Consider the following 21,770-nt stretch of genomic DNA (forward strand, 5'->3'; position numbering starts at 1 on the left):
CAAATATCCTGGTGTAAGTAATAGTAAGTGATAAACTATTTGACTGCGACTCTAGAATCTAGATATACTTGACTCATGTCCATGGTAATCAGTCTAATGCCCAAAATGTTATTATTTGATCTTTACATTTTTAATGAAGATTAGATGGATGTGCAGGAAAATTTATTATTTAAATTTTAATTATGTTAAATGTTAAGTCATATAAAAAAACGACAACTAATATCTATCAATACTGAATATTAGATAAGGTAATACAGTTTTCCTATTCAGTGCTCGCAGATTCCTACAGAGCTGCTCCTCTTTTCCTTTATTTTGAGTGCAGTCAAAATAAAATTTGGGAGAGGAAAAAAGTCAACTTAAGAAAAGCAAATGTGACTATGTTTCTGGCATCAGATCACACTCCCATTTCTATAGGGCTTTTCATGTGAAAAATTGGAAGCACTCTGGACAGAGTAAAACCAAATAATATTTTAAAGCATATATAACATCAATGAGGCTAAATCCAGAGGTCTTGATTCAATTTTCACTCAGCAAAATTCCCATTGGCTTTACTTGAAATTTTGCCTAAAAACTGAATAAAAACTGAGCAAGCACATCAACATTTGGCACATGGGCTTTCAGTCTGGACGTAAAATTAACAAGCCAGTCAACTGGGATAAATTCTGTCTTCACTTACACCTTCGTGACCACACTGACATTACTGGTATCACATGGGATATAAATTGAAGCAGAATTTGGCCCACTGATCTGAAGCTTCATAGGAAGTATACATCAAAAGGTGAGGTGCTAAAGAAGCAAATCATAATGGGTCGTGTACACCTCAGTGTAACTTCACTGGTTTCACTAGAGTTACAGAAGGGGTGAATTTTACGCATTTCACCCATTTCACCCTAAATACTACTCTCAGCTGAGAGGTCATTTGTGTCTTTAAGGCATTGGCCCACAGAGGGGACAGTGCAGAGCTGCACCACTAGGAGCTCCAGGAGGCATTATGCCTCCCTGAGGAAAATGAGGCTGCAGAGGTGTAAGCAAAGAAAGTTCCTTTAGACTTTCTCCCCCACTTTGTTCACTTGCCTAAGCACTATCCACAACCTCACCCTGAATAGACAGTGGAATTGTGCTGCTGCAGCAGAAGACGCCTCTGGAGTTCTCTCAGCATAGAGTAATGTGCTCACTGATCCTGGCTCCAGGAAGCATTCCAGCAGGGGACTTCGCCACAAACAGCAAATGCCTATGAAGAGGTATTACAGCAATCTGACTAGCATAGGGTGAAGGCACATAAAAAGGTCCGATTGTTCCAAATGGAAAACAAATAATAGGTTGTAAGAAGAAGTCCCTGAGAGGGAGAACCACAGCTTTACAACTCAGTAAATAAAACAGCTCAGAAATGATTGCAAAGAAGAAGACTACCATAATCAAAGGAAACAGCCCAGAAATATACCAGTCCTCAGAGAGAAATATGTCAGCCTTCAGCTTAAGAAAAATAATAGAAAGACTGTGATGTTAACTAGGCAAGGAGTCATAGAAAACAAGGAGAGCTGTTATAAAGTTTGCAGGAACTAAGATTTATCTTGGCATCATCTGCACGTGGATAGCAGAGACAGTCACACTGCCAGAGACAGAATATAAATGTAAATTAAAAAAAATTCCAGCAGAACCCGGATGTTGAGAAAAATAAGAATTAATTAATATAAATGCAGCTCCAAATAAACCTACACAGATTCTCAATTGCTGCCATAAAAATGTATGGCTGTCAGCATTGTATGAAACAGATCCAAAAAACAATAATGAAGAAATACAAACCAGAGTAATGGAGCATATGTATGACACCGTGAACTTGCACAAAAGTAGCTTCCATTTTATGAGCCTAGCAGCCACAAGCCTGGAATCTCTCAAGTAGATCATTACACAGAAGCAGCCCTTGAAACCATAGTGTATCTCTTTGAAAATCTTTGTTTAAGAATACCATTACATTGATTGGTAACTAGATTTTAAACAAACACCTTTGGGTGTGTTTTTTAAATTATTACCACCACTACCACCACCACCTCTTTCAATCACAATAAAAGAAGCCTGTCTTGAGAAAGGAAGGCATCACACTATGTGGATTGTAGGTGTTGTTTGCAAAAGGTTTCACACATTATCCATCTCCACATTGGATTCCACATTGGAATCAGAGATGGAAGAATTGTGACACATCAACACTAAAGGTAATTTACTAACCTCTCTCTTTAGGTATAATTCATACTATCTACAATAAAAACACTGCACTTAATAGCCCTGTCCATTGATGATCTTAAACAATGTACAGTATTAACATTAATAAACAAACAGGGCCGGCTCCAGGCCCCAGCACGCCAAGCGCGTGCTTGGGGCGGCATGCCGCAGGGGGCGCTCCGCCGGTCACCGGGAGGGCAGCAGGTGGCTCCGGTGGACCTCCTGCAGGCATGCCTGCGGAGGGTCCGCTGGTCCGCAGCTCCGGTGGACCTCCCGCAGGCGTGCACGTCTGCAGGAGGTCCACTGGAGCCGCAGGACCGGCGACCACCAGAGCGTCCCCCACGGCGTGCCGCCATGCTTGGGGCGGCGAAATTGCTAGAGCCGCCCCTGTACATAAAGCTTATGACAGTCAGTGAAACAGGCACACATGCACAGATAGGGAAACTGAATACAGACAAGTTAAGTGACCTGTGCAAGATCACACAGCCAGTCAGTGGTAATGTTGGGATTAGATCCAGATATCCTGATTCTCAGTCCTCTTATTACAAAAGAACACTCGCAAATACAGTACATCAGCAGCCAGGAATATCCAGGGTATACAAACACCTCAGCCCCACACTCTTCTCCCAACATGTCTCTTGCACCCAACATGATGTTATCAGATAACTACACTGATCCTGTGCCTGCCAGACACTCCCCATATGTCAGGCCTTCCAGTAGCTTTACAGCCAATTTATGCCAGGACAATCAGTGTAAAGTAACTGTGGGACAAGGATGAATCAGGGTCATAGTGGTTGTGGCATTCCTGAAAAGTAATTCTGTAGCAGAACCGTATTTTTTTTGTGTTACTGTGATGTGCTGGACCTCTGGGAGCGTCACCTGGTGTGCTGGGATGCCACTGAGTCAGACTATTCTGCCAGCCTCAGCCCCCTTTTAGCTGGTCTTGCTGGGCTAGGCTCCCCAACATTTTCCAGTCAAGCACACAGGCAGGACCACACCCAGCTGCACAGAGAGACAGAGATCCATTCTGGAAAGGCTCAGGTTAAGGGGCTTGCCACAACACCCAGATGTCCACCTCCCCTTGGAGTACAAGCCCAAAATTATATGAAATTTGCTTCTTCCCTCAACGTGGAGGAGGGTATGCACGACTTCTCGCGCTCCCCTCCTCTCCCTGTTAGAAATCACATAAACTGGGTTATATTATAAACCAGAAATAAATTTATTAACTATAACAGGTGTATTTTAAGTAGTTAAGGAGGTAGCAGACAGAACAAGGCAGATGACTAAGAAAATAAAACAGAGCACGCAAACAAATCTTAATACACTAAAGAAACTGGTTACATGCGAGTTCTCACCCTAAATGTGGTTCTAATAACCTTCTTCACAGGCCAAATGCCCTTCCAGCCTGGGCCCAGTTCTTTTCCCCAGTTCAGTCTTAGTTGTTTCCACCACTCATCTTGGGTGGGGTAGCAGGGGAGAACGGATGACCAGGATTACCTCACTTCCCACCCTTAAATACGATTTGCATAAGGCAGTAGTCCTTTGCTTCCTATTTTGCCCTCCCCTGAGCTTCTCATAGAAGAGTACAGAATTTAAGATGGGTTCCAGTATCAGGTGACATGGTCACATGCCTCTGAAGGGCCCCTCTAGCCATTCTTCACGGGCTGACCCACACCTTCATAGGAAGACTAAGCTCTTTTACAGTCCATTGTCTTTTGCTGATGGGTCATCAGCACTGACCAGCTTTCTCATTGCTGTATCTTAAGTGTTAGCAGGGGGCGTTACCCAAAGTAGCATAGTTGAAATACAGATACATAGTCAATATTCCCAACTTCAGATACAGAAATGATACAGGCCTAAAAATTGGATAATCATATTAAGTAAATTATAACCTTTCCAATGATACCTTACAAGATCCATCCTGCATGAAGTATCATAGAATCATAGAATTCAAGATCAGAAGGGACCATTATGATCATCTAGTCTGACCTCCTGCAAGATGCAGGCCACATAAGCCGATCCACCCACTCCTGAACTAATTCTCTCCCTTGACTCTGCTGTTGAATGCTCCAAATCATGATTTAAAGACTTCAAGTAGCAGATAATCCACCAGCAAGCGACCCCTGCCCCATGCTTCGGAGGAAGGCGAAAAACCTCCAGGGCCACTGCCAATCTACCCTGGAGGAAAATTCCTTCCCGACCCCAAATATGGCGATCAGCTGAACCCCGAGCATGCGGGCAAGACTCCAGCCAGACCCTCTGGAAAAGGCTAACAATATCCCAACATTGACCCTTTGTACTAATTACCAGTGTGGCACGTTACTGATCTATTGACTAAACCCGTTATCCTATCATACCATCCCCTCCATAAACTTATCCAGCTTAATCTTAAAGTCATGGAGGTCCTTCGCCCCCACTGTTTCCCTCGGTAGGCTGTTCCAGAATTGCACTCCTCTGATGGTTAGAAACCTTTGTCTAATTTCAAGCCTAAATTTCCCGACTGACAATTTATATCCGTTTGTCCTCGTGTCCACATTAGCACTGAGCTGAAATAATTCCTCTACATCTCAGTTATGTCATAGTCATATCATAAGCATATTTTCATAAAGAATATGGAGTGAAGTGTCACAGTTACCATTTTCTTTGTTTCTATTGTACATACATCTAAATAAAAAAATATCAGAACACCTAAGGCAAGAGCTTTAAAGATCTGCCTTATCTTCTTAAGAAGGGTAGACTGGTGATTTAAAAAACAACCATCAACTTGAAGAAGGATGCGTTATAATCTTAGTGCTACAAGTGAGAGAACAGAAAGAACAATAAACCACAGGCAGTGATCAGGGAAAAATGAGTGTAGGCTTAAAATTTGCAGAACTAGAAGCAAAAAGAATGTAAAATATTGCAAAGATTAGGAAATTTAATTTAGAGAGGAGAAAAAAGAAGAAAAGTCAAGATAGAAACATACAAAATAATGAATGACAGACAATGGACTTCAGCTCTACTGGTTGCTCGCTCTTGTAATACAAAAACAAGGGGACCCTGAATGAAATTAAAAGGCAACACATTTAAAACTGATGCAAAATATTTTAACACAACCTGTAGATGTCATTGCCATATGAACGGTAAAATCTTGGTAGGATTTAAAAAAAGATATTTTATACAGATAATGAAAACATCCACAGCTACAATAGACATTACTGGACTTTGAACATCGACCATGTTAACAAAAGAAAGAAGGCATCCAACAAAAATTATAAACTATTCAACCAGTTTTTCCTATGGAAAAAAAACCTGAAAAACCAGCTTTCCGGTGCGACTGAAAATCTTGAAAGGGGACACTTTCTAGTTTTCTGAAATCTTAAAAATCCAGTCTCCCAAAGGATCCAGTTATTGAGATACAAAATCTTAACATAGACATATTAAACATATATGCTACTATTACCTCTGTAAACCACAATATGATTACAAAAACATTAATGAAAAGGAAAATAGCTCTGTGTAATTTAAAATAACTTTTTTGCAGAGAACACATTTGGAAGCAGACAAGGCTGCTAAATTAAAGATATGTTCATAGAAGGCTACAGTTTCAATTTGTATGCATAAATGTGAACAATCACAGTAGGAGACTACAGCCCATTTTTGTAATTAACAGAAGGATTTCTCATTAAGTAAGTATTAATTACACAGATTTTCCTAGCAGGATAAAGATTTAGACCACAGGAGTTGTGTTTAGGAAATGTTAATTTTCAGGTCATGGGACTCTTACATTAATTGCTAATAAATGCAAATATACACTGTGAAATGTAGAGATGGATTGCTGTATATATTGCAATCCTAGCTTCTGATCGTCTTAAAAATAAAACACTTTAAAATAAAATTTTGTATTTCCTTTAGAAATATTTTAAATATATAACTAGCAAAAGTACGAGATCTTTAAAGACAGCAGGATTTGCTGCCAAATTTGTTCAATGTTTACACAGTTCTGATTTCCTTGGGCAATCTTCCCTTTCAGTTGTAATACAGTACAATCAAACTAGCATTGGTTTTTGGAAGACCCTTTTGCAAGAAGAGAATGAGATTGCAGAGGCATGCAGCTGGAATTCTGCTTCAAGTCTTGATAAAAACTCAGTGTGGGAGAAGGATAAGGATATATTGGCAAAGTAGAAATGTGATCTTAAACTCTAATCTGCTAATCATTAATTTGCCCTTTTAACTCTGCCAATCCTGTTATGATTTAAGATCAAAATATGTCCACTTCTTCCAATATTGATTAAAACTGTAGAGCTTCTTATCCACAGCTCAGCTATCAGACAAATTGCTCATGACAATAAATAACTTTGAATGAGCCTTCAAGGATTTCCATTATTTCCTGCATTAATCTGAACTATTTTAAATATACAAAACCTTATTTTTATTATACAAATATATACAATATTTTACTTTGAGAAACCTTTGTTATTTAAAAAAATAACTATATATTTGGGATTGTCTTAAGGGTGAAGTAAAATAAATAGTGGCACTGCACCAATAATAGTAATATGGAAATTTTGAGAATAAATATCTAGTGTAAAAAAGGCTTTAGCATCACCTGTGGTGGTGCATTTGTGATGTGGATGTGTATCCACTAGGAGCCACAATGCATGAACCCCTGTAATGAAGTGGTAATTTTCTGTAATATTTTTATGAATCCTGAGCGTGCCTCAGTTTCCCCTTTATGTTGAATCGTTACAAGTTGGACAGCTTGCTCTCAGGGGAGGCTAAGAGACATAGGTATGAATGTCACATAGCTGTCTGAAGCTTGAATGGGCCATTTAAAAAAAAGGACTGGAGAGGCATGAGGTGGGTGATAAGACTTAGCCGTTGGAAGGAGTTGAGGCTCTCACCTGGAGTCTGACCAAGGAGGTTAGACTGTGAGATAGATAGAGCTTGAACAATGGGGTTCACTACAGCTTGGTTGGCTCTGGGCTAACCAAGAATGGTCTATGCTTTGATCTTCGGTTCTCTATCCTAACCTAAGAACTTTCTATGCTGTGTTCCACTTGACTACTAAACCCTAATGTTTTGACAATGCTGTGAGTGTCACTGCAAATGCTTGCTGAGGAGCATTAATCCCTGAAGAGGGTACAAGTCTCTAGTAGGAGTCTACCTCAGTTGTACTCGTTGAACAGAGCTCACTATTTGAAGCAGAGGTCCACTCCAAGGAGGCAGTGAAGTCAGTTGGCTCATCCTGGAGGAAAAATGACACCCCATGGGGCCTGGCAACTGAAGGGGTTTCTCCTAGAAACTGTTCCACATCTGAGGGCATAGCACTGATCCTATGGATCCGTGGCAAACCCCAACTCATCTCGCATACATAAATGAACACCCATCAGATGGTAAAACTTCCACTGACCTGAGCTGGATTTGAATTGGCTACCTTAAAGGTGGAAGGGTTACAAACAGAAGTTAAAGTTAAAGCATTACCAAAATCCACAATCTGGAGGAGCTCTTCAAAATGGAAGAAAGAGATTTATTTAGTTGTTTTTGTTTTAAAATATAGCATTGTTTGCAAGCAACCACAAGAGCCAAAAGAATGCTGGAGAAGAGCAAGAGAGGAGGAAAGGAATATGGGGAACACCAGGGAGCAGTTTTAACTATGTCACTAGGACCCCTTGATGTGTATATTATCTTGTAATACTCTTGCCTTACAGAAGTACTCTATATATATTTGCATATCAAACATTTCAGACCTACACAAAGCAAAAATATAGATTTATTTCTGGCTGCCAACATGCCAGACCCCACATTAATTATCTCACCTGTGGAGTGAGACTACACTTGCAACTTATACAAGCTTCTTGAAATCTGACAGCAATATGCAGCTTCCAAATACTGAACAAGGTAAAAGAATATTACATGTTGTAGTACAAGCCAAATGCTCAAGGAGTGGACACTGGACAACAAACAGCCTTTTCATGCCGTCCTCCAAACATACTGATGTTACTTTGTTTCCTTAGCTATAGTTGGGATTGCAGAAGTAAAAGAATCACGGAATGTATTTCTGTTTCACATTTAGGGCCTACACCATGTATAGATATGATCAGCAGTGAGCCCATACTACAAATTTGGATCGGGGTTCAGGTCTGGATTTTAAATATGCCCTCACCAAATTCAGAAGTGTTTAAAATTGGGGATTGTGGTTCAGACCATCATACAACTTAGTCCTAATCATGACACTGGGATCTAGTGTTGACTCCTTAATTTGAACCACCTGAGGTTCTGATATGGGGTCTTTGGTTTGGGACCATCTCTGTGTAACAGAGTTTATGGACCAAATTCTCTTCTCCATTGAAGTGAAGAAACCCAATTAACTCCAATGGAGTTGCAGCAGTATAGCAGTCCATTACTTTTGTTAGCTCCATTTTAGGATTTTATTTTATGCTTATAGTCTTCAACTTTGGCAAGCAATTTTTACTTCCCAATCTAATTTTGTTTTTCTCCTTCAGCTTTGACTTACCACAATACATAAAAAACCTAAACATTTTTATGTATGTAGTATCAAGCCTGATATATATAATTATATTGCTTTACCCATCTCTTATACCTTCTTGGATTTCACATATTTATTGTCTGTATAACCTGAAAACCCAATAAAAGAGTCACTGTGGATGGAAATAAGACCCATTAAATTTAGCAGTATTGTTTGTGTTGTAGGGAGAAAGGGAAAGTGACAGGAGGTTCTTGTCTATATAATGATCATTATGTAGCTAGTGAGCTGTCCTTAAGTGCTTCTCAAGCCAAATTCACTAAAAGTGAGAGAGGAGTTCAGAGTAAATTGCAGTGTCATAGACCTTATTTTAATTAGCTAATTGGTAAATAGCTGAACTGAACTTCTATTGTTTCTTGGTAATCAAAGTCCTTGTCAGCCATGTTATTTATAAACTTCCATAAGCTAATAGGCTACATTTGTGGGAACCTTGTCAAAAGAAGCTTATTTCCTAAGTAAACAGCTTCAAAAACATCTTCCAAAAAAAAAACAAAAAAAACCCAAACACCTCTCTCTATTCAGATAAGAGGGCTTTTTCCTCTGTTGAAAACTGGATAGATTCCAGCTCCTTCTCTTTAATTCAGTACTTATTTTTAAATTATTAGGTCAGAAATTCAGCTTGTTGTGCTTCTTGCAATCTGTTCTCTTCACAGACTAGGCCTTAATTTGCTTACAGATATTTCACTTGATGCACAGAACACAAAATTCAATCCCAGGATCATTTTACTGCTCATAATCAAAACCCTACTAGTATCTGTTAAGAAATCTGTCAATCAAATGGGGCAAATGCCTACATATCTTTTTAAGTAAGGAGAGCAGGAGTTATTTATGCAGAGAGCCAGCATCTATCATACACAACAGTTAAACCTTCAATTAAAATACTTGACAGAAAGCAAAGTCATGAATAGTTTTTGGACAGGAAACTTTTTTTCAAAGTACTTACTTTTTCAAATATGCTACAGCAACGCATAAATTTACAGAAATCCCATCTTCGTAGGAAGCAAATTCATTTAATTAGCCAAATTCATCACTGACATAACCTCAGGGGAGTTACACTAAAGATCATGCATATATAAGCTACATTTCCATCACCGAAATAGAGAACTTCCATCTTACTGGGCATGAACAGCCATTTATTCTGTAATTTCAAGATAATCTGTGACAAATTCCTTTAGCAATTCCCAATTTTCTCCCTGGGAGCTACAGGCTACCAAGCATTCTTTTCTTGTTCCCTGCATGATCTCACCATTTTCCCTTGCTTTATTTCGATGTTCTTTCCCAAAGACCCTGCCCCACAGTAACCAAGAATCCAGCCCATTAGGACTTAGATGGGGTTCCCTTTCCCAGTGCTGCTTCTTAATTAGCCAAAAGTCAGTGCTAAATGAGGCAAAACAGGCTCTCCTGCGTGCTCACACCCTGTCTCTAGGGCTAACTGGACTGCCTCTGCAGTACTCCCAGACTCTTCTGTGCCAGCCCAGAGTGCAAGAGATCAGGACCAGTGGTTTCCCATTTTAATCACTGTGGAGAAGGAGGGAGTTATGTTTTATATAAATATCATGTGCTCCCATGTTTTCTGTGTGATATTAGCTGGCTTGACTGCCAGCAGTCAAATCAAAATAGGCTGTTAAGCTGGAAGCAAACAGGAAACAAAACAAGGAGTTTTATCTTTGCTGGTAAGGGAGCCATGGCAGATGGGGAAGTTATTAAATCCAGCCTGGTTATTAAGACCAGCCTGGTTTACGGTTCCTAAGCCTAAAAGCCAAGGCACAAAGGGGATCCTAAACCTTAAAGATACTGGCCTCGGGAAGGAGGGGGTATCTATGAGTGGGCAGATTGAGGCACACACCCAGGCTGACAGACACACTATCAAAGAACAGGCTGTAGGTAGGACAGTGCACTTCCCCTCAGCCCAGCTAACTCTCATCTCTGGCTGTGAGAACTTACAAGCGACTGCAAGGAAAGATTAAGATGTCGGTAGGGGAAAATGTGTACAGAACTTTGCTGTTTCACCTTCTGCTCTGCATCTTTGGGTGAAAGAATAAATAGTGCTTTATTTTGAATCACTTTGCTCCTCTGCTGTTTTTTAAGCCACATTACCAGTTGGGCCTGTCACATTAACACAGCTGGATAAGAGGGGTGCTGACACCCAGAAATCCTGTCCCAGAATGGTTCAACTGCAGGGTTCTGCCCCGAGAAGAGTGAAGATCGTGAGGCCTGTCCTCATAGGGGTGCACTCTAGAGTCTAGAGGAACTAAAAGTGTTCTGAAACACAGTCCACCCAGGAACTGTGACAATCATATTAGTCACAAATATTGCAGGTAAGAAATAAATAGTGGAGGAACTACTGTATCCTGGATAGAGTAAGGGACTGGGAATCAGGAACCCTAGGTTCTATCCACAGTTGCAGACCTGGGAGTATGTCAAGGCTAAAATAAAAGTGTTGGTTTACAAAATAAATAAATAAATAAAAGTTAGCTAACATGTTTTAAAAACTTGACACTGTTGACATGCAAGCTGTATTGTAGCACCTATTAGCTGGTTGAGGCAATCAATCTGGTCTTCACCAGGGTTTAAAAAAAAAAACAATACTTTTTTTCCTAGACTAAACATACCCTAGTTCACGGCATAGCCTTGGACAAAGCTCTTAATTTACCCATCTGTAAAATGGGGATAATACTACCACCTCAAAAGGCAAAGCTTAATTCAATTTTTGTAAAATTTGGCGAAAGGGGCTACAGAAGTAAAAGTGATTACTATAAAAATGGATATGCAAACATGAAGTAGGAGACTCCAGAATTCATCCAAGGATTCAGTTGATATCATATATCCCAAAAGCAGAGATTAAGGGTAAAAGCTTCAAAAGTGTCTAAATGATATAGGAGCCCAAGTCCCATTTTCAAAAGGTGACTGAGGCACTCAGGAGTCTAAATCTCATGAAAATGGGATTTGGGCATTTTTTTAAATGTTGCCATTAAGCTCCTAAGTCACTTGGGCACTTTTGAACATTTTCCCCGGTGCTTTGTTGTTAGAAGCTCCAAGTGGAAATGTCCTCATATACATTCTTGCATGTATATAATATTAGAATAACTGGTATTTAACTGAAGCATTGTGTGTTCACAATCATTATTAATCTTCAGTCGTTACATTCCTTTTGTCCAGTTCATAGCATCTCTTTGGGTCCTATCCTGAAGTCCTTTGGCAGACAAAACTCCCATTCACTCCAGTGCGAGCATGCACTACAGTGCCTTGTGCTTGGGCCCATCCTTATTGATATTATCCCCAAGACGACTCTTTTTCCATAAGCAGATTGCGGGAAGGGTGGGGAGGGATGGAATTCAGCAGAGAGCAGGGGTGTACCTGGGAAAGAGGCTGTTCCACATCTCCGCCTGCTCCTGTGTGTGGCATCAACTTCCCACTAGCTACCCTGGAGAGTGCACACGGAGGGGCTTCAGCAGTCTCTGAAAACAGAGGGGAAAATAGTGTGGAACCACAGCTTCTTCTCCAAGCCATTTTAGGGCATTTTTGACCCCCATTACTGTTTTGTTTTCTTCTGTGCCTCCCAGTGCAGGGGAGTGCCAATGTTCTCACTATTTGAATTGTGTCATGTTGAGACTTCACTGATATGACTATTTTGTTGTCTGCTCCTCCATGGGGGTTTATAGAACCCAGCAATTATAACAACATGAGAACACTTGGGATAAATGTGACAAAATGGTAACTGCTAATGGCATTACCAACAACTGAGGATTCCGGATAATCTTGTAATTACAATGTCTGCTTAATGGCTATCCAAGAAACCATTATAAAGCAACGAGAACAGCAGGTGGCAACTACCCACGGCAGGTGTCTGGATTGATTTTTTTTTTTTTAAAGGAGGAGCTTGTGAAGCACAGCATTATCTTTTTAACTTTTTGGTTTTCCTTCAGGGTCAGAGTTCCTTGTTTTAGCTTAGTATTTATTGTGCTACGACAGGGCTGTAATTTTATGTATTGTTATAAAACCAAAAGCTGAATTTAGAACAGAATTGCAATGTACGTTCTTGACAAACTGTGACTCAGGAACCTACTTAAGAATTACTGTCAATGGGCACTGTGTGCCAGGATACTAGAGTTCGACTCTATGCTTCTCAAATACATTGTGGGCTTGATCCTCAGCTCCAGACACGCTCCTCTAAGTCATTCAGCCGAGAGGAGAAAGGGGACTTTATGGCATCTTTATATCCTCTGATACTGGGGAGCAAGTTACGGCAGCCACTCATGCCAGCCATTATGTGAATTGAGGATTACTGGAATGCAGTAGTACAGCCCCAGAACATTTCCTATTTTTGAGACTGTGAGGAAGGTGGTAAGAGTCAGCACAGAAAGCTCTACATCGCCCCAGGATTCCCGCACGCTGGGTGGAGTGGATCCTCCACCAGTTGGTTAAGCCAGGGCCGCCCAGAGGATTCAGGGGGCCTGGGGTCTTCAGCGGCGGGGGGGCCCCCCACCACCAAATTGCCGCTGAAGACCCGGCACTTTGGCAGCGGGTCCCGGGGTGAAAGGACCCCCCCACCGAGGGTCTCTGGGGCACTTTGGCGGCGGGTCCCAGAGTGGAAGGACCCGCCGCCGCCGAATTGCTGCCAAAGACCTGGAGCGGAAGAAGCTCCAGGCCCCGCGAGAGTTTTCCGGGGCCCCCAGAGCAAGTGAAGGACCTCGCTCCAGGGGCTCCGAAAAACTCTCGTGGGGGCCCCTGCAGAGCCCGGGGCAATTTGCTCCACTTGCCCCCCCGCCCGGGCGGCCCTGGGTTAAGCAGCTTTACAAAGGGGCCATGGTGAGGCCCAGGATCTTGGCCTGTGTGTTCAGAATTGAAATCACAGGTTAAAGACAAATCCAGGAAGCCTGAATTTAACCAGCCCTTTAGCAGGAGGAGATCTCAGGGTCTCATCAACCCTGGCACCATTTCAAGGACGGTACTGCCAAAAAAGAACTAACTGCTCATTTACGCCATTTCCAAAATGTTTGATACAAATACCCACCCCCCAACAGCATGAGCTCTGACACACCATTCACTTAGAATTCCATTGAACTCGATGAAGTTACAATGGCATAAAACCAGAATAAGTGAAAGGAAAATCAGGCTTCATGTGTCTTTTCTTTTCACATAGTTTCCCCCAGTCAATTACTAGGCTAGATTCTGATCTAGGTATGATGTAAATCCAATTAAATTACTCCAGATTACATTGGTGTAAATTAGAACAGAATCTGGTCCATTGGGGTCAATTTCAAGCCAACCTCAGTAACAGTGTCTTACCACAGCAATGTAGTTAGTGTTATTTTGGAACAGACATGAAACAGCTAGTGGTGTTTGATTCTCATTTCAAACAACAGATCCAGGTTTAGGAATTGGTGGAGGAGAATTATCCTTATCTTGGCATAGCACACTTGCCACATCTTTCAAGATTGTGCATTGTGGCACCAAGTATCATAGCCAGTAGTATAAGCAGCTTCACAGTTATTATTAACACAGCAGCAAAAGCGTAATATGGTACATTGCAGACAAAAACAGACCTTGTCCCAAAGAGCCTGCTGTCTAAATAGATAATGAAGAGACAAGAGATGGGAAATGGAATGAACCCAAAGCATAAGATGTGCAGCAAGCTGCTTATTAGTGATGAGTTTTTGGTTTTGATTTTTTTTTCCCATTTATTCTTTTTTTAAAAAAGAGGCAGTGTCTAGAGTTTTATGCTTCCCTTAAGAAATTTGTTTTAAAAAGGGACTTGAAGGAAAAGGCAGGACATATGACAGACAGATTCAGGGAGAACAAGCCACTTATCACAATCCACATAGAAACAGAAAGATACAAAGATCCTCCTCCTTTGGGAAACTCAGTTGGTTCAAATCAAAGTACAGAGTGAGAAGAGATGAAAGAGTGAGGTAGACTCATAAAACAATGTTCTGCTTCATGTTTCTCAGGAAACCTAGCAGCTCCTGTGCATCCTCTACTGATTGCAAGAACCATGTAAAATGTGCATTGCATATTCTGGACTGTGCTGTTTCTTTCTATAGCCTGTATATTAACTATGCCTGAAGTAAACTGCAGCAACGTACTCCCTCAGAGCCACTTCTGACTCGGTCTTGGTTTTCAGTACAATTCTGTTTGATCTTTATTTAAACAAAAGCCTCTATCCATGCAATCACATTTTGCTGGTATCCTAGAGTAGTCACTTCAAGCAGAGTTAATAGTAACCCTACCCATAGTTCAGTGCATCACTATTTATATATTATATATTGAATACTGTACTGTCAAATCACTGGTCCTGGCACACAGAGTCTGGTGATGGGTAAACAAATCTAATGCCTAATTTGTAAATCTGTATGTAAAGTGTTTGGATACTTTTTGTTTATATTCTGAAACTATACCTATACCAAGAGCATGATTTCTTACAAAGCTAGCTGCATTATCCTGCACCGAACTGCAGACTCAAAAAGACACAAATAAAGCACAAATAAAACAAAGGTTACTCTGTATTTGTTTTTAAAAACAGAGAAGATGAACTTCTCCTTTATATCATCTTTTAACTCAATCTTTTTATTTTGTTTTATAATATTTGAGGGAGAACATAGTGCTTATGAGTAACAGCACTATCTAAAGAGACAAGGTGGGTGAAGTAATATATTTTACTGGACCAACTTCAGTTGGTGAAAGAGACAAGCTTCTTGAAGGTTTCAGAGTAGCAGCCGTGTTAGTCTGTATCCGTGTAGCTCAAAAGCTTGTCTCTTTCACCCATGGAAATTGGTCCAATAAAAGATATTACCTCACCCACCTTGTCTCTCTAATATGCTGGGACCAACAACAATACTGTAAACACATTATCTAAAACCAGGCAAAAGGCAGACAGGTGCTGAATAAGCTTCCCCTGCAAGCTGTGCTCATGCATCTCAATCTTAATCTGCAACATCCATGTTATTTCAGATCCTGGAGCTCTGACAAGCAGAGCTGCCAACTGTACAAGCAGAGGCTGCCAATTGTACAAGACTGTTCCAAATAACCAAATGATTTTGTGATGTGAGCAAATATTTTTCTCCACTAGGAACAAGGATGTATAAGACAGCCGAACACACTTCTTTTTGTGACATAAATTTGAACCCATATTTCCAGAGTGAAAATCCAATGCACTGAGACACTGAACTATCATAAAAAATGTGTTTATGTGCAAGACGGAATGAAGTGCTGTTGCCCTGGAAATTCCAAAGGGATAACACTGGAGTGTTGCTAAGGTAACCACAGTATGCAGATTTTGCATCTTTCAGCTGGTTTTCAAGTGACACTGAGCTGCATTGGGGTCCACGTGCCACCAATACAGCTCAGAGAGAGGGCAAAGGTAAGAAAGAGGCTTAGAAAACCAAAGGAATCCGTTAAAAGGAGGAAGAGAGGCCTGTTAGACATCAATCCTTCGGAAGCCCTAAAGAAAGGGGCAGTCTCTTGGATCTGAGACAAGGGGTGAAGGTCAAACAGGAAGGTACTCAGACTACCCAGAGAAATATATAATGTGGGAAAAGATGACAAGTCATTTACTTTCGCCTGCAGTTACTATTTTAGGCAATGTTAAGGACCAGCTGGTGCAGCCTTACATATAATATTACTTTATTTTAATAGAACCCTGCTTTTTTAATTTTCAAATAGTTATGCAAATTCACAAAAAATTGTGTATGCATTTGCCCAAGTTTACCTGTATAATTACTGCCATTGTAAAGTGTTTGGTCTCACAATGACCAATTAGGGGCATTTGTGCATGTAAGCTAGGGTGACCAGATGTCCCGATTTTATAGGGACAGTCCCGATTTTTGGGTCTTTTTCTTATATAGGCTCTTATTACCCCCCACCTCCATCCCGATTTTTCATACTTGCTGTCTGGTCACCCTAATGTAAGCACACATGCAAATAAGGCGTGCAGACATATATGCATGCCTAAAGTTTTGAAAATCAGGGTTCTATTTTGTTTCCTTCCTGAATATTGTACACAATACTTTATTTGTTCTACTTTTTAAAATATTTATTAGGCATGGCATAGACTAGTAGGCTCTGTCACCAGCCCTGGAGCAAATCACTGTCACGCCACTGCCTTAGGACACAATTTATTGGTTAAACAGAGCACTCATGAGTAACACCAAACCAAAGCAATTCCCCTCCCCTGCCCGGCTGCAGTCCCCAAAGGCTTTTCCCTGACCCGTGCCTGTCTTCACTGGTGAAAGGCCAATACACCGTTCCCTTAAATCCCCTGCTGCTGGGTCATGTAAGAGGTACGCAATTATTAATCCTTTCCTGGTTGTCTTAAATAGTCACACATGCTTGCACTTTTTAGAATATATTTATACTGCATATTTCCCTTGTATTCATCATGCCTTTTCGCAATAAAAGGTCACCTTTAGTTTTAAGGGAACCTTTAAAGAAAATGATTCAGCTAATTGTGATCTCCACTCCATATCACAGAATCATAGAAGATTAGGGGTGGAAGAGACCTCAGGAGGTCATCTAGTCCAACCCCCTGCTCAAAGCAGGACCAACACCAACTAAATCATCCCAGCCAGGGCTTTGTCAAGCCGGGCCTTAAAAACCTCTAAGGGTGGAGATTCCACCACTTCCCTAGGTAACCCATTCCAGTGCTTCACCACCCTCCTAGTGAAATACTGTTTCCTTATATCCAACCTAGACCTACCCCACTGCAACTTGAGACCATTGCTCTTTGTTCTGTCATCTGCCACCACTGAGAACAGCTGAGCTCCATCCTCTTTGGAACCCCCCTTCAGGTAGTTGAAGGCTGCTATCAAATCCCCACTCACTCTTCTCTTCTGCAGACTAAACAAGCCCAGTTCCCTCACCTGCTTGTAAGTCATGTTCCCAGCCCCCTGATCATTTTCGTTGCCCTCTGCTGGACTCTCTCCAATTTGTCCACATCCTTTCTGTAGGGGGGGGGCCCAAACCTGGACACAATACTCCTGATGTAGCCACACCGGTGCCGAATAGAGGGGAATAATCATGTTCCTCGATCTGCTGGCAATGCTCCTACTAATGCAACCCAATATGCCATTAGCCTGCTTGGCAACAAGGGCACACTGCTGACTCATATCCAGCTTCTCATCCACTGTAATCCCCAGGTCCTTTTCTGCAGAACTGCTGCTTAGCCAGTTGGTCCCCAGCCTGTAGCGGTGCATGGGATTCTTCCATCCTAAGTGCATGACTCTGCACTTGTCCTTGTTGAACCTCATCAGATTTCTTTTGGCCCAATCCTCCAATTTGTCTAGGACAGGTCACTCTGGACCCTATTCCTACCCTCCAGCATATCTACCTCTCCCCCCAGCTTAGTGTCATCCACGAATTTGCTGAGGATGCAACCAGGGCCAGCTCCAGCGTTTTTGCCGCCCTAAGCAGCGGGAAAAAAAAGAAGCCGCAATTGGTGGCACTTCTGCAGCAGCTCTACTGCTGCCACTTTATTCTTCTGCAGCAATTCGGCGGTGGGTTCCTCGCCAAAGAGACGGACATGCCGCCCCTGGCGGTTGGCCGCCCCAAGCACCTGCTTGGTGCGCTGGTGCCTGGAGCCGACCTGGGTGCAATCTATCCCATCGTACAGATCATTAATAATAATTGTAAGAGTGATCTAAGAAGGATCAGGGAAATTTTCTTTACTGAATAACTAATATAACCTCAATGAGAAAGTGGTGGCAGGAAAATATTTTATTAATACTTCTCTTCAAAACTAGCTTTGTTACAGTCAGTAACCTGTTAGTGAGCAAATGTCTAGACAAAATGATAATGAAGACCAAATTTTCAAAACGTGGGTATTATTTGTTGGCACACAGTTTTGTATACACATGCAATATTCTTTGCTCTCACCTGCATGCAAGTGATAGAAGCATAAACTTAATCTGCAGACAAAGGGAGCAGAATATGCAAATGAGGTTTGCTCATATAAATTATTCCGCTTTCATGCACAAAGTGACTGGGCATTTACAAAAACTGCATGCCATAAACAGAGATCGTATTTAAACTTTTGACCCTAAGATCTTTCAGACATAGTTTGCTCTTTTACCTTATGTACGTGCTTTCTTATTTCCCTTTCAGTTTTCTCAAGTCTTTTTTGAAAATTGCAAATTAAGGAAGAATAATTGAGTGATAAATACATTCCTAACACCAGAGAAGATACAGGATTCTTCTTCAGTGAAGGTTTATGGTCCCCACCTTGTTCCTCTGTAACTTCACACTCAACTTGATGTCATTATAAACCAGAATAGAGGGATAATTAGATTCATAAGCAATCCTCTTTATATACAGAGGATGAAGTTTACCCTGTGCAGAGGACCTACACACCCCATGTATCCCTTAACATCTAGTTCTTCTTTCACACGTTTCATGCATACACTTCAAAGGAGATGACTCTCCTATCTCAAGCATCCCCTCATGGCAGGCCTTGTCAAAACCATTATATCTGCCTCTGTTTCGCCTTCATTTACCCTACATAAAAAGGAACACAACCTCTTTTGGTGTTAATTCAAAGTCCCACTTTAGGCATAAATTATTCGCGTACCCATGATATAATCTGCAGAATCACTGTAATAAAACCACACTTCCCAAAATCCCAGGGTACAACAGAATCACAGTAGTTTTCCATGCCCCTTACAGAGACATTTCCAGCTCATCCTCCCAAGTTCTGTTTCCAGTCTGTTCCCAGTCTCTGTGCCCCTGTCCTAGGACCCAACTCTCCAGGCCATCTACTTGATAGTTCTCAGACTCACTTCTTTCCCACGATTCTTCCCCAGTTGACCCAACTCAGATGTCCTGTGAGAGGAGGGCTCCCCACAGCAATCCACTCCACAGACCTTCTTGTCCCTGGATCCTACCCCTGCTCAGGAAACCTCCCTACAAGACCAATCCCTTGCCCTGGGCTTGCCTTCCCGCAGCCTTACAGAACTCAAAACACTGCCATGCTCCATTAAAAGTAACAAATTTAAAACCAAGGTTTTTTTTCTTTCTTTACATGTTTTAACATTTAAGAGACACTGTCAAGTAGATTTAAACTCAAAATTAGAGCTAGTTGAGTACTATTCAAATTATAAATTGACAATAAATGGCAAAATTGACAAAACAACATATTTAGCAAATGTTTTCTGCTATTGGACCAATTCTACTCAAAATTCACTTGTTTGGTTGTTTTGCTTTTTAAATCATATTTATGAACCCTAATATCAATAAAGGTTCAGCTTTTTGCAGATGTTTTCAGATTTTTTTTAAAGAGATGTTAATGAAAAGAGATTATTTTTTCCATGCAGTGTTGGAAAGTTAATGCCATAGTGTTAGTGCACTGGACACAGAAAATAAAGATGTCTATAAAACAAAAGTGAAATTGATCTTTCAACTGAAGCAGAACCGAAGTTAAGGAAGGATCACTCTGTCACTTGGAGACCTTGAAGTGAAAGAGAATCTGCAGTAGAGAAGAGCTTTAGCTAAGTTACTTAAGCAATAACACAGGCTGTTCTTGGCACAAATTTTGGCTGTGTGCACAGCAAAATAACCATTACAAAACAAAATCCAGAGCAAAAAAAGAATTGCTCATTTCATCCCTGCACACACACACACACACAAATCACAATCCAGGTTCTCCAGAAAAAATTTAGCTCCTGCATATAGCCTCCTGTGCATGTTGTGGGATGTGATGGGGTTGTGGCTGCACAAAGCAAGAATAATGGATGCACATTAGCACAGCTTTTACACCATGCAGGTGACCTGATTTGAGGGAGTCGTTATGCGCTTGCCACAATTTGGCCCATGTACTGTAAATCTGCCAGAAATTATGCAGAAAACACCTCCTGCTCTGGGTCAAATCCTGTATTCTTAGACCTGTGTGTGGAGGACCGCGTTGATCTTAACTCCTGCATGTGGAAGGGGACATAAACACTCAGCATCAAAGGAAATGGATAGTATCCCCCTCCAATCCCAAGGGAAGTTACAAAGACAAGTTAATACAGCAGTAGGCTGTATTAATATTTTTGGAAATCTCCCCTGACCTTCAGGATATCCAGGGGAAACTACAACCAAAGCAGGTTCCTGGTATTGTGATTCCAGTGAAGCCATGGTGCCAAGGAAACAGTAGGGCCACCTGGGACCAGTGCTGCTGCATTGGCACAGGACCTCCTGCAGATCCTAAGGGATGTGCCAGGTTTGGGGTGGCTTTTCAGTGGAGAGTCAACATGGCATACATCCTCATGGAGACTTCTTTTAGAAAGTTCTCATCCTATGCCTTTTCCAATAGGAGGAGATGATCAAGCCATCTGCTATCAAAACCAACTTGGAAGTACAATCAGAATTGGGTCAAGCCAATGTCCAATCCTGTTTTCTTAACCCTTACATTTTAATTCCCTTGTTTTCTAATGCATCCAAAATTGCAGTGCACCCACCACACTGTCATCTTCCCCTAGCCAGCTCTGACATTCCTCCCTATAACCAGTCTCTTCACTCCAAACCTCTCCAACTTTCTGCTATTCCACTAAACAAACCTACAGCTATAGCTCCTCTCCTATGCAAACCGGCACAGCTGCAATTACGTGACCTGTGCTGGGTGGCCAGCTGCTCTTTAGGGTCTTCCTGCGTCTCTGGTTCCTCTTGTTGCAGTCTACCCATCTCTCCTAAACAGCATGCTCAAAATAGCTACCCCCTAGGACTAGGCTTTTGGGGCCTGTTCATTAACACAACCTTGAATTGGTTTAAAACAACAACAACAACATCACATTCACATTCTCCCTGACCTCATCAGCAAGAAAGCACCAGCAGAGACAACTTGCTTTTACCAAGATCAAAGATGAGTATGTTGTTATTTTCAACCAGTCAAGCTTTGGAGAAGATTGCAATGGAAAATGATCTTCATCACTACACTGGAGAAAGTCAACAAATGGCAAACAAACCTTTGCATAAATGTAACTGCAAAAACATGACCAATTTTCCTTTGTTCTAGGTGGTGGAGATTTTTTGTTTGTTTGTTTTCATGGGGTTTTTTTGG

General features: G+C 41.3%; 1 protein-coding gene across 2 annotated transcripts in view; it reads right to left on the reverse strand.

Moving 5' to 3' along the window:
- Positions 1-21,770, reverse strand: part of LOC123349484 (borealin-2-like) — a 129,340-nt gene that overhangs the window by 45,954 nt on the left and 61,616 nt on the right. The window contains exon 12 of one of the 2 annotated variants that reach the window (XR_006573564.1): positions 12,101-12,201. The exons of the other annotated variant lie outside the window; for it this stretch is intronic. The gene's annotated coding sequence lies outside the window, so the exon portion shown is untranslated. The remainder of the gene's footprint in view (positions 1-12,100; positions 12,202-21,770) is intronic. 2 annotated transcript variants of the gene reach the window in all.

This window comes from Mauremys mutica, chromosome 14, assembly GCF_020497125.1.
Source record: "Mauremys mutica isolate MM-2020 ecotype Southern chromosome 14, ASM2049712v1, whole genome shotgun sequence".
In the NCBI taxonomy this organism is placed as follows: Eukaryota; Metazoa; Chordata; order Testudines; family Geoemydidae; genus Mauremys; species Mauremys mutica.